This window comes from Cariama cristata, unplaced genomic scaffold (assembly GCF_000690535.1).
Source record: "Cariama cristata isolate BGI_N322 unplaced genomic scaffold, ASM69053v1 scaffold5299, whole genome shotgun sequence".
Classification (NCBI taxonomy): domain Eukaryota; kingdom Metazoa; phylum Chordata; class Aves; order Cariamiformes; family Cariamidae; genus Cariama; species Cariama cristata.
Genome location: NW_009633927.1, coordinates 23,490 through 34,140, shown reverse-complemented (window position 1 = coordinate 34,140; position 10,651 = coordinate 23,490).

The following is a 10,651-nucleotide window of genomic DNA, read 5'->3' as shown; positions in this document are numbered from 1 at the left end:
TTGTTGGGGGGGGGGTGATACTGCCTGCCGAGCCATGGGCTTGGTCATGGCCAGAGCCTCAGTACTAAATGCTCATCATCCTAATCTTCGTTTTGATTACTGACTATAAGGTCCTGGCTCAGAGCCAACATTTAGCCACTGTGACATCCCTTTTGGGCATAAAAAGCAGTCTCACACCCCAGGACCAGAATATCCCCTGTAAGAATTTAAGAAGCCTCTACCAAGACAGTTAAGATAAGCGAGCCAGCAAAACATTGCAACCCTTTTCATTTTCTCTTCTTCCTTGTCCGGAAAGGAGAAGACAAGAATGATTTAGCTTTGGTGCATAATTTTTTGAACAGGAAGGGATCAAAACCTTTGGTGTTGAAAGAGGGAAATTAATGCCAGCTGAGTAACAAGATTTAACTCCTTGACATAAAAAGACTCTTAGTATTTCCAGAAGCTAAGAGGATGTTTTGTAATGGATTTTGGTGCAAAGGAAAGACACATTGCAGTAGGAGGCCAGCAGCCAGTTGTTTTGAGAGGGAAGGTCCATGTCTTTTTGTGGTATGGGATGGAGCTGAAAGAAGAAATACAAATGGATGCGGTGGGTTTTGAAATGAAGCTCAGCAGGTAAGGTGCTTCTCCCTGGGGTTTAAACCTCAGCCAGGACATGGACTGGCCTGAAGGCTAAACGTTCACAAGTGGTCTTCCTACAAATAAAAACTCATATTAGCCAAGTTCCTTGCTCTGATGGTGGGTTGCAAGAACAGGCAGTACCAAACCTGCAGCAAGAAGTGACAAAACCAGCAAGCAGCCGTTTCTTGCTCATGGAGATGTCCTTGCAGTACAGCTTCCACGGAGGGACCGGTGGCCCCATGCTGTGAGGATGTCTGTCCCAATGGGATGCATGTCAAATCTCCCAGAGACGGCATATGTGGGCACAAGGATGGATGAGGAGGGCAAACCTCTCTTGGAGACCATCCCTTCTGGGCTTGTGTCCTCTGAGGAAGCTGACCATGACCGAGCAGCCTGGATCAAAACAAGGACTTAATCTGGTAGCCTCATCCATGTAGGTATCACAGCTTCATATTGATAATGTGTCCCTAGTGTTGCTCAGTCTCTTCCCCCATCCTCTTGGTTTTCGACCAGATAGAAGATCTGTGAAAACTTAAAAAATCAGCTGATACTCCTTTTCTGCAGTAGAAAGATGGATTGAATGTGAGAATCCCTGGAAGGCTTTACCATTACTAAAGTAAAGAAAATACGGCACAGCCCTGAAAAGCTTGTTTGGGAGCCACCAGTGACTCTGAAAGCATGAATTTCCTAATATCCCTCTGTTACAACAAAAAGCCGAAAGGAACAATATTGTGAAGCCAATTAAGAAAGAGTTCTTTGAAATTGCTAAGGCCTTAACACAGTTTCTGTTATTGCTGAAATGTTTCTTAATCTTGCATGACTTGAATTAATGACTTAAGAGCCTTTTATCAGATCAATCCACTCTTTCATCTCATCGTATGCAAACTCTTTTTATTCTAATGCAGTGTGTTGTGAGCTAGCATCTTGAGTCCCTCGCTCCAATCAAAAGCCCCTTGTGCTAAGCACGGTGAAAATCCAAAGTAAGAAGCAATTCCTGAACAACTCAATAGCCAAAATGTTCTATCAGAGGCACAGAAAAACCAAGTGCCTTGCTCAGTGCATGTCACAGAGCTGGAACTGGATGGCAGTCTACACTGGGCTTCTCACACAGAAGGCCATGGCTTTCCAAGAGGCACTGTGATGGTTTCTGCAAGAGCTTCTGAACAAAGTGAATGGGATGTGCAAGGCTTGGTCTGCATCAGTCCTTGAAAATCCCAGTTGGTGCTCAAAAGCAGAAGGATGCACTTGGAAGAGCCCCAGCATCTTCTTATAGTTAGGAGTATGCAGAAGCTTGCAGCTTGGCTGTGGAAGATGCTCTTTTATTAGCTCAGACTGTTTGTGGCTGGCCAGAGCACTCTCAGTTCACGGCTTTGAAGCTGATCTGGCATAGACAGCATGTCTGGATGCATCCTCAGGGAGCTGGCTAAAAGCTTGCTTAAAAGGCTACTGTTGTGTCTTATTTTGTTCCTAGCTTGCTCCTCTTGGAAGCAATGGGAGTTCGTCATCGATTTCTCATAGTAGAGCCCACGCAAGAGCTAAGGACTTGAGCAGGCAGCTAAATTGATGAAATCTGCAGGCTCCTCTGCCTCAGCAAGTGTGAACATCATATCAATATCCGATATCCCCTAGAAGTGAAGGCAGCATGAAGGGCAGCATGAAAAGCAGCTAGTCAAAACCTGATCTCTGTGGGCTTGGAGTTGGGTTGGGATTTGTGCAGCTACACTGTCCAGGTGTGAACAGCCACTCTGGGAGGCTCTGCAGACTCTGGATCTAAGTTTAAAGTTCTGTTCTGAAATGTCTGAGTCATCTCTGCAGTTACATGAACTTTCAAATGACTGCTAGAGGAGAAATGAGGGTCAGGGAGAGCTTCAGCCTCAGATCTTCAGATCCATTTCCAAACATCAGCTCAGGAAGGCAGGTTCATTCTCATACTTTAATTAGCACACCTACAGCTTCTCCCCATGACTTCTCACTTCATATCTGGCCTTATCTCTATGGCCTGCTGGACTTCGAAGGTTTTAAAAAATCTGGCTTTAGTCTAAACTCTAAGGTGCTCTCCCAGATCGTGGCGGAGCTCTTGCATCCACTCCACTGACTTTCAAGGGCTGAGTGATGACAGAGTTTTGCACGCTGAGCTTTCTGCCAGGAGCCTAGGGCCACACGCACTGTGCATGCAATTTTGCGTACATCTTTCAGGAAAGAGAGATACGCTCCTCAACTGTCTCGCTGTTATTGCACCTTCAGTAAGACCTCCTGTCTGGGGCACTGGAGCCTGAATCCTGAGGAAACCTTGCAGTCTGAGAGACATTTTGCCTAACTCCTTCTCTCTCAAAGTAAGTGTTCCGTTACTTTGTCATGTAAAATAAAACTTGCCTTGGTTGCACACACTTTGCGAGTATGTGTGTGATGCACACCCCCACCTCAGTACTTCCATGTGTTGAGGCCCATGAAAGCTTCTCAGCAGCTGCTTGCTACATCCACTCAAGTGGTTATTGCAGCAGGTCATTTTGCAGAGAGAGGTAGAGGTTTGCATCATAGCCCGCCAAGGTAGCAGTTAAATTGTGGCTACGTGATAGGAAAACCTTCTTCAGGAGTGTTGGAATGACTCAGAAAGATGCTACATGGTACATCCCTGCAGGAGCTCACTACAGAGCAGATGAAAAGCTTTGTCGCAGAATTATGTTCTCTCCAAAGTGTGATGGTTTGTGAGCCACAAAGGAGCACTCTGAAATGCCTCCTGGAAAAAAGAAAATCTCTTCGTTTCAAGCTCAATCAGGGAAGCTAGATAAAGAAGAGATGGTGTTTTTATGGCCTTCTGAACTGACAGCCTTTAATTCCTGCACTGACTTTTACTGCAGTCAGTGGTTTACAAGGTTTCCAGTGAAGCTGCGTCTTCTCTCCTCGCTTTGCTCATCTGCTCTTCCCTCACCCCGTGACTGTTTATAGCCCTAGTTCTGAGACCTCCTCCAGCAAAGGCAAACAGCAAATGATGTTCAGCAGCCAGATGTATCAAGCTGTCTCTCTAATCCCCAACTGCGCAAAACAGCCATTAGACTTAGATAGATTCAGAGCCACGGGACTTATCTTTTATTCATTGTTATTGTAGGAGTGAGTTTATGCAATGCATAGCCACAACGAGAGCCAGTCCCAGCAACCAGCACATACAGAGGAGCTGAAATCGTGATGCCCCAAACTGAACATAAAGAAACTCATGGGATCGGCCCAAGCCCAGCGCCGGGTGTCTATAGCAGAGGCTGGTTGTGCATACCTGGTGTAGTGTCTCAATCACCATTCCTCCTATTCAAAGGTCCCAAAAAGACCAACTTGGAAAAGATCTCCCGTGCAAAGAATCACGGGTGGTGCTTGGTTCTTGTGGGCCAAAATGCAAACTGAGTTTTATAGTGAACAAGCATGTAGTGGCTTTCCAAAGAGCCATTGAGTCTCAAACAGGACCTGGAGCTCTGAGGGGCTCTGGGCAGGCAGGGAACCCACTGCTCGAGCTGTCCCCAGGTGATGGCTGCTCACGCGACGGCAGCACGAGCTGCAGACCCTTGCAGGGATGGGGGATACTTTCGCATTTCTGACACCCACAGTGCAGCCCCTGGAGCCAAGAGACCAATTTTCATTTGTGATTGCCTCTTCATTTTATTCCCCTTGCCATGATCCGGCTTTCTCGGTTGCTATCTGCTGGATCTTCACATCTAGAGAAACACAAACCACAGCACACGCTCCTGTGAAGCTGCTGTTGAAATCAATGAGAGACCAGGACCTCTCAGGCAGAGGGAAGCAGCTTCTCAAGTGGGCATGTTTCTAACCCTCTAGTAAATCCGGCAGCCCAAACGGATGCAGAAATTCATCAGTGGACAAATTCAAGCCCCTGCTTGTCTTGAGATGATCAATAAATGACCTACAGGATACTGGGAGCTCTTCCACCCTTGCGACCTCCTGCCCGCAGCAGCTAGTTGGCCTCTGGGCACCCTGGCATCACCGGAGCAAAAGCGAACAAACATTACAGTAAATAATCTTTGGTGAAAGTGTTGCCTTGCTGCATGTGATTACTGTGTGGCTTGTTAAATATTAGTCAATGTTACAAAACGAAATACGAGCTCTCTGGAAAGATATCTAAAGCTAGGACAACTCTTTGCATAAAGTGATGTGTGCTAGGTCTCTGCTCGAATCTGAAAAACAAAGCTGGCTGGTACTGGGAACGTTTCAAATATTCTTACAGTGGGGACAAGTACAAAAATCTACAACCCAGCCCCAAAACCTTTCCTTCTCCTCCAGTGGTGGCCAAGAGAGTGCTCCCACTATTTCTTTGCTTCCTTCTCCCAGGAGTATGAGATTGGTTTACTTTGACACCTAGGGCTGTTGGAGGAAGCCTGTGTACAGACATTGACCCACTTCCCACATCTGATGGTAGATTTCTTTTGATCTACTTGTTCTGTCTCCATCCCTACGTGATGCTCTTTTGGGATTTGGTTGGAGACAACATGCACTAGTGGAGACATCCAGGTTAAGCATTATATGACAGAGTTCGCTTCTCTAAAGCTGGCAGGGGCAAAAACCACACCAGGGGCAGAATGTCAACAAGTAAATATCCCTCTTTCCTTGGACAATGTAGCTGGTGGTACAGCTTCCCTGGGTTTATACGCCACTATGTGGATTTTAAAGGGTTTTGCCTAATTAATTAATGAAAACAAATTGCAAAATTACCTTCTTATTAAACTGATCTCACTATGGAAATAAGGCTGATTACCTCCCTGACAAACTTTAATTAGGCAGCTACAACAAACTGTAATAAAGAGCACAAATTAAAAACAGACCATACTAGACATGGCTTTGTCAAATGCTATGTTAAATCGGGCGACATACACAGTGATTAAATTATATGGAAAAAGCTCTTTTTTTTTCTCCTCTGGTAAAAAATCTATCATATTCCTAGAGGAAGAGTAGTTTATATAAAAACATCACATTAATAACCAACACATCAGTGAGTGTTTATCAGTAGTTTCTTTCCAACAGCAGCTCTTAACTTTCATGTTCTGCAAGACTCAGCCATTACAGCACTCTTTATCTCTTCCTCTAAATTTATGCTTGTAGTACACATGACCCAAGGTTATTGCAAAGCCTCCGAGGAAGAGAAAAGCTTTATTACTTGCACATATACTCCTCAATTTATCTTTCCTCTTCTGGCTTTTTAGTGCTTGGATTCAGCTCAGCTGAAAACAGAACACAATTTGAGAGCAATTTGAATAAGAATTGCAAGCAGAGGCCCACACAAATTAGTCATTAATTAACGAGCACCTAAAGCCTTCTGCTGAATGCATCCTGAGGCAAAGCAATGCTAAGAGTGCTCAAGTATATGTGAGGGACAGAGTGGGTAAGCATATCAAATAAAAGAGCAACGCTTAATTCTTGTCCAATATTTATTCTAGCCCTTGAGACTGCAGGAGAAGTGTAGGCTTTTTACCCGTGTTAGAGGATGACGAGAGCTGCCCCTGTAGCAGAGCTGGGTTAAAAGGAAGGCTTTTCTACATGCGTCTGAATTCATCTGGCAAATCCCAGGCTATGTTGAGCTTGGGATGCCGGACTCTGGTTGAGGAGCAATGATGCTGCAGCCTAGCTGTGCCCCCAGGGAGGGGGAGGCTGCCCTAGCCCCACAGCCTGGGCAGGACATAGGTGCAAAGTGGGACTGGGGATGCTGGGGTGGATGTTTCAGGTCTGGGATTTGGATGACGTGCTGATGCCCCAGGACAGGCAGGCAGCACCTCAGAGATGTGGTGGAGGAGGCAGGTCTCTGCTGCCTGATCTGATGCTGCGGGGTCTGGGGGGATTTACCTCCTCTGTGGGAGTAAAGAGATCACTGATATGGCAGGAGAGTGGGCTTTGGACTTGAAGGAAGCTCAAGGTTGAGTCTGGAGACTTTTGAAATCTGAAGTGACCGTTTTTCTTATGATGTTGGGTGCATACATCTAAGGCTGGAAAATGTCCCCTAAGAAAATTGGCTTTTAACTTTACTGGGTGGCAGCTGTGCTCTGGACATATCTGCTGCTCCACAGAGCTGTTATAGCCGGAGCCTTCAAAACAGACCATTTTGGCTCTGTTTCTCTCCTGTTTTTTCTAGCCCAGAAAAATGTTTAGCAGCTCTTCCTTAGGCATTTAACTAGGAGCTCTCAGCTGCTGAGTGTTTCAAATCAGCTCAGAAATTCTGATCAAGGGAAAATACTCCTCTTCTGCAGAGCTCCTGGGAGAGAGGTCAGGGTGCTGGACTTCCCAGGCTGAGCAGATGGGAGAGCTGTTTTGTACTGCCTTACAGGTATGTAAAATGTCTCCTTGCATCAGAGATTTATTAATATATAACAAAATAAATGCTGGTATTAATTGGGGGGGTGGGAGGGGTGTGTTGGTGTCCTTGACCTAACTCAGTTGTGAAGCTATCTTGAGCACAATGCTTGCATCCTGGTAGCTTTAGGAAGGTCCAGTCTGGCCTTGCTTTTTCTTTTTGTAAGCACTAAGAGGTTAGGAAAGCCAGGATTGTCCACTTGAGCTGGGAGCCACGTGAGCCGTCTGTGTGCTCTCCTGCAACCTGGGAGCATTTTGCTATTGACAATTATTTCATAACAAGATTCCTGGCTAGATGTACGCAACCTAATGAGTGCTATGAGCTAACAGGGGCCAACAGGTACTTTAAGATCAACTGAAGCACCCAATCAGTTTGTTAAAATAACAGACCAGAGTCTGAATTATTAGCTAATAAACAAATGTATTGGAACTGTTAGGTTTTTAAACTCCATGGTACCAATTGCTGCAGCATCTCGGGTCTCTGTAATGACTCATGAAAACACATGCTGCCCTTATGGGCTTTTCTGGAAACTGCTGTGTGGCTCTCGGTGGAGGACGGCTGTCCTGGTTGTCTGCCTGCCCGACTCGCTGCGTGGCTGGGATGGAAACCAGCTGATGCAGCCTGGCTGTGTGTGCTGCTCTAGGGAAAAACAGGAGGGTTTGGCTTCTGGAACCGTACTAGAGCCCAAGCTCAGGGTTTAGCACTTAGTTTACTCTGAAGGAATGCATTTAACTTGCTGCTAAGATGCTTCTGCTGTCATTGCTCCACAGAGCCTTGCGTGCTGCTGTGTTGCATTCAGTGTTGCTAACTGCCTCCCTCTACATCTGCCCTGGTACCTAGTACCCAGGAAAAGGCTGTAGCAAAGGGGGTGGCCATTAGCTTATATATACTTGTGCGTATATATAAAAAATACATGTTAGAAATAATATATATTTGGGCTTATATATGCACAAGCTATAATATATTATGTCTGTAATATGTATAATATCTAGCTATTAATATATAAGCTATATAAAAAAAAAAATCTTTGTGTGCATATACATATATAAAATCTCCTTCAGTTTTCGGTATCCTGACTTATCTCACCTACAAACTTTGCCTTGCTTCTAAATGACTTTCTAGGCCACTTATGACTACAGTGAGCAGCACAGATCCCTAGGCACATCCCTCTGTGGAAAAACTGGGGCTTACTCCTACCCTTGTGGGTTTGGGATTTTTTTTTTTTATCCTTTGAGTTATTAATGCATTAAAGGATCCTGCCTCTCATCCTGTAACATCCTAGTAGCTTTAAGTGCCTTGGAGAGGGGCTTTGTCAAAAGCCCTTTGGCATTAAAATGCTGCTAAATGGAGCAGGCAATCACTGCTGGTTATCAGTTCTCTTGCGTGCTGGTGCCATGGTTCCTTCCTCTGCCAGGAGCCGGTCCTGGTCCCTCCCTGCTGCTGATGCTCTTCTTGACAAAGCTTTTCCTCAGCTTGCCAGGTACCAAAGCTAACAGGTCTGCATACCCCTGCCCCTATCCCAGAGCTCTTTCTTAAAACCCAGTATCACATTTATTGTTTCTCATGTCTCTGGTATCGATGTTAATGAGAGGTGGTTGTCACTCCACCACAGGCAGTTGTGGCTAGCAGCAAAAAAGTACTTTATTTTTTTTTAATCTGTGAGCTGAGTACTAGTTTACTGGCAGTAAGAGTGTAAAGAATATAAAGCCAGTCTTTTTCAGTTTAATATTTCTCTCCTCTCCTGCTAGTTAGAATCCAAAAGGTGCCAAATTTTTCATGAGTTGAGTTTTTCCTGCATGGACCACTTTTTTTTTTTTGTCTGATTGTTCGGAAAATCTTCCACTTTAATACAGCTCATTAGTTTATGGGGAGATGGCGGATGAAGGGGGGCCATGACAATAGCAGAGACTTGCTGGTTTGCCATTTTGTCTGTAACGCACTGCTGCGTTGTAACTGCATCTCACAGAAGGTAATTACTACAGAAAAGTCATCGGCTCTTTCTCGAGAGACCCCCTTTTTGCAGGTGCATGCGGTGGGAGCCAAATGCCGGGTCCCATGTGATGTGTGCTCAAGTGAGCTCTGAGACACTGCTCCAAAATCAGGTCTCAATTATTCATTAGTTAATGGTTCCTTGGAGACGTAAAGAAGGCTGGGACTTGGGAGCCTGTCTAGAAATACAAGACCAAAAATACAAAGAGTTTATATTATTTAGAATAACAGACGTCCTGGAGATGCTCTGTGTGAACCTGGTTTCAAGGAGGGGCACAACCCTTTTTTTCCCTATGGTGAGTGGACTGACTCAAGGAGCAACCAACAAAAACCCAGCTAGCTGAACCCCCAAACCTGTAGTATGGGGCAAGGAAGGGTGAGCAGGGAGTCCCTGGGAAGTGACCTTCCTGGGACTGCCATGCTGCTGGTGGAGCTCTAGGAGACAGACTGGTGACGAATGGTGCCTGTACTGGGGTAACTGGAGTTATTTGCACTCTGAGATGTATAGCACAATACCATGTGCTCTCCTTAAATGTGTGTTAGTCCAGCCAGATCCCAGCTCCCAGTGCTCTGCTGGTAGGTGCTTGCCTGTGTTAATAGTGTGAGCCGCAAAACTGCCCTGACACTTGTAATTTGGAACCAATACCTTACATTCGGTGTATCATCGTGTCTCCTGAAGCCACTGCACTGAGCCCTCTCCTTCCATACGCTTCAGAACGTACAAGCCCAGCTCCTGGCTGCCTGTGATGGTTGTGCTAATGGAGCTTTCCCCACTCCCCCTGCCCAGACTTTGTCCCAGGGACTCTGTTATGCAACTGCTGCACCACAGGGTAGGGATGCTTTTGGTCAAAGTATCCCAAACAAAATTGCGTGGAATATTTAACAAGCTTTTTTTCCCCAACAAGTTTTCTCTGCTTTACTGCAGGCTCTTAATTTGATGAATTAATGTAAGATATGCTAATGTACCAGCGAAGACAGCAGGCAGAGACCTGTCTGCTGATCCCAGACATAACAGATTTCAACTGTGCTGCTGAGCATCGTGTGTGCTGATGCCACTAAAAATTGCCATAAAGGTAACAGCAGTGTCTGTGCTTGCCTCGGAGGAAGGTGCTTGTGGCTTTTCATTTCTCTTCTCCCTCTGTGGTAGGACTGTGAGCAATTGTCTTTGTGAGACAGGAGCAGGCTGGTGGGAATCTGCTCCCAAGTGCACAGGACAGAGGTGCGTCCTACCAGCCCGTACAGCCCAAAACCTCAGCATGGGCCCCTGGCTTGCTGCAGGGGCCTTTCATTCCTGAAGAGACTGTGGGGGTGTTTTCGTGTGTCTAGCTCAGTGCAATACAGGCTTTGCAGTGTATTTTATTAAAAGTGTAACAAAAAATGGCTTAGGCTATCTCTGACTCTACCACAGAGCAGATGCCAGGCCAGAGGTGATGGGCACAGAGCTATTTCACTCAGGCTATACTTTTTTTTTTAAGTCTGATTTTTACCAGTGCATTATCAGTCCTTGAGTGATGACACTATTCCCCTCCAGAGGATTTCTTTTAAAGATGTGGAGGGTGAACCCCATCCTGGAGCCTGCTGCACACCGTGATCCTCCTGCACTGGTTGCCCAAGAAGTGCATCCTCCCTGCTGCGAGGGCTCTGGTCCTGCAGCAAGCAGCTGTGACTGCCTGGTGCTGGAGCTTGAGGAAAGAAGCTCCC